Here is a 2,500-nt window from a genome sequence, read left to right on the forward strand (position 1 = left end):
ACACTCCTACCTTAACTCCTCCACCCTACTCATAGCTCTCCATCCCCTACTCCCAATTCCTCCGTCTACGCAGGCTCTGCAGTGACGACCATGACTTTGAGATTCAGTTTTAACTTATGGCTCGTCACGTCATCCTACCATTATCCACACTGCCCTTGCCCGGGCACGATCTGTGGACCATGCCTCTGCTCTTACCCGTCTCCCGTTTCCACTCACCTACCACCCCTCCAACACGCCATTCTCCGAGCCTTCCAGAGACTCCAGTCCAACTATCCTCTTCGCACATCTTCCCTAACCTACCCCTTCCTTCTTCAAAACGGCCCATAACCTGCGTGACCTCCTAGTCCACAGTTTCTTCTCCACCCTCGCCTCCCAGTCCTAGTCTTTCCTCTGCTCCCACCCACGTTGTCGCACCTGCCTCTACCTCTCCAACACCACCATCCTCACAGGTACCCATCACCGGCCCTATCATGTCAGTGACTCCTTTACATGCACCTCTAGTAATGTTATTTACTGCATCTTCTACTCTCTCTGTCCTTCCGTGTACATTGGCCAAAGGGACGCCGCTTGGCCGACCGGATCGCGGAGCACCTCCGAGACATCAGACTCGACAGTGACACTCCGGTCTCGCGCCACTTCCGCTCTACCTGTTATTCGATACATCTGTCTGTGTTCGGACTGTCTCTGCACAGGGGCCACCCGGACTCCCGCTTTCGCCATGAACAGGAATGAATTTTCTCCCATCGTTCCTTTGCAACTTATGGGCTCACCTCACCTCCTCCCTTCATCTGACACCAACTTCGCACGGATTCCCATACACTTCCCACATTCAACTGCTCCTCCACCTATACACCTTCATACCGCCCACCTCGCTACTCTCACCACATACGCACACCTTACACACACATGTACACGCTGTTCAACTCATCACGCACTTCACACACCTTTACACACCCACCCACAACACCTTCCCATTCCTCACACTCTAGCACCGACCACTTCTCAGCACCCACACCACACACCATTATACATGCACCCAGACACAATCTCCAATAACGTCATTACACATACCACTATACGAGCAGCCAGACACACTGTTTAACTCAGTACACACACCACACACCAACATGCACACTCCCACACCTGCATAAGCACACAATACCTGAAGACAGACAATATATAATCCCACAACCATACAAGCACATAATACATAAACACAGATAATATATATACATCCACACGCAACACGCATAGACAATGATAACTCACAAACATACACTATACACAGGCACACTATTTGCTCACAGACATACACACACATACACATGTGCACACACAACTTGAAAAAGCACACATCAGACTGACTCACCCTCATTCACACATATACACTCACACACAACATTCTCACAAACGCATATGCTCGCACACCTTAGTTCATTGGGATCATCATTATTACCTCCCTTTCATGCAATCTCTTTTTTCCCCAAATCATTTATCATGTTGGACCGCTGATCTCTACACTGTAAATTACATAAAAATTACATAAAATTATCTTGAAATATTAAACTGTAAATTTATTCAATGAAATCGCTATTAGCTTCAGTCACGGTCTCCAGACAGCGTCCGAACTCTTCTGGATGGTTTCCTTGTTTAAGTTAGTGAATGCTGCTATAATCCTTGATTTCAGTTCATCTTTGGTGTTACAAGGAGTTTTGTTGGTCTCTCGCTCAAATGCACCCTGCACATAACAATCAAGGGGCTACAGTCTGGGGAGCTAGGCGGTCAGATGTTATAGGTGGTGTGGTCGCAGAAATTGTCTGACAGTCATGACTAGATTCTCTTACTTGTGTAGCATGGTGTACAGTCCTGTTGCCAGACATAGGGTCTTCCAGCAGCTACTCTCTTGATCCAGGGCAGCACTACCTCCTTCGCGCACTTGATGAAGGCCTCTGTGTTGTGTCAGAGGCCGTGTGGGAAGATGAATGGTAGCATAACGTTGCCATCTCTAGTGATCACGTCAAACACCATGATTTTTATTACTCTCGGTACATGCTTTGGGGACACGGCAAGCCAACGGTTGTTCCGTGTGTTCACCATCTAATCTTGACAGTAATTTTTCTTGTCTGAGAAAAACCAAATCATGTTCGGTTGGAGGGGATACTTGAGTTTGTTCAAAAGCTTCATAGCGCGGCCTTCCTCTTGTCCTTGATGGCTTGGGATACAAATTGGCGCTTTTTCATCTTGTTTGAGGAATACCAAATGTCTTCATGCACTACCTGCCTGAAACTCAGACACCCCCACGTTCCTGGCGATGGACCTGATTGACTTGGAGGGATCGTTGTCAATCTTGTCCTGGAACTCACCGACAAATTCAGGAGTTCTTTTCTCATCAGAACAATCAGAATGAGTTTTCCAAACTGCCGTACCTTCGTAATCACCATCAGACTTATCTCTTTCCGAATTCTCTGCATTGTCCGCAGATTGACACCCAAACACTCGG

The sequence above is a fragment of the Octopus sinensis genome, linkage group LG6, assembly GCF_006345805.1.
Source record: "Octopus sinensis linkage group LG6, ASM634580v1, whole genome shotgun sequence".
Classification (NCBI taxonomy): domain Eukaryota; kingdom Metazoa; phylum Mollusca; class Cephalopoda; order Octopoda; family Octopodidae; genus Octopus; species Octopus sinensis.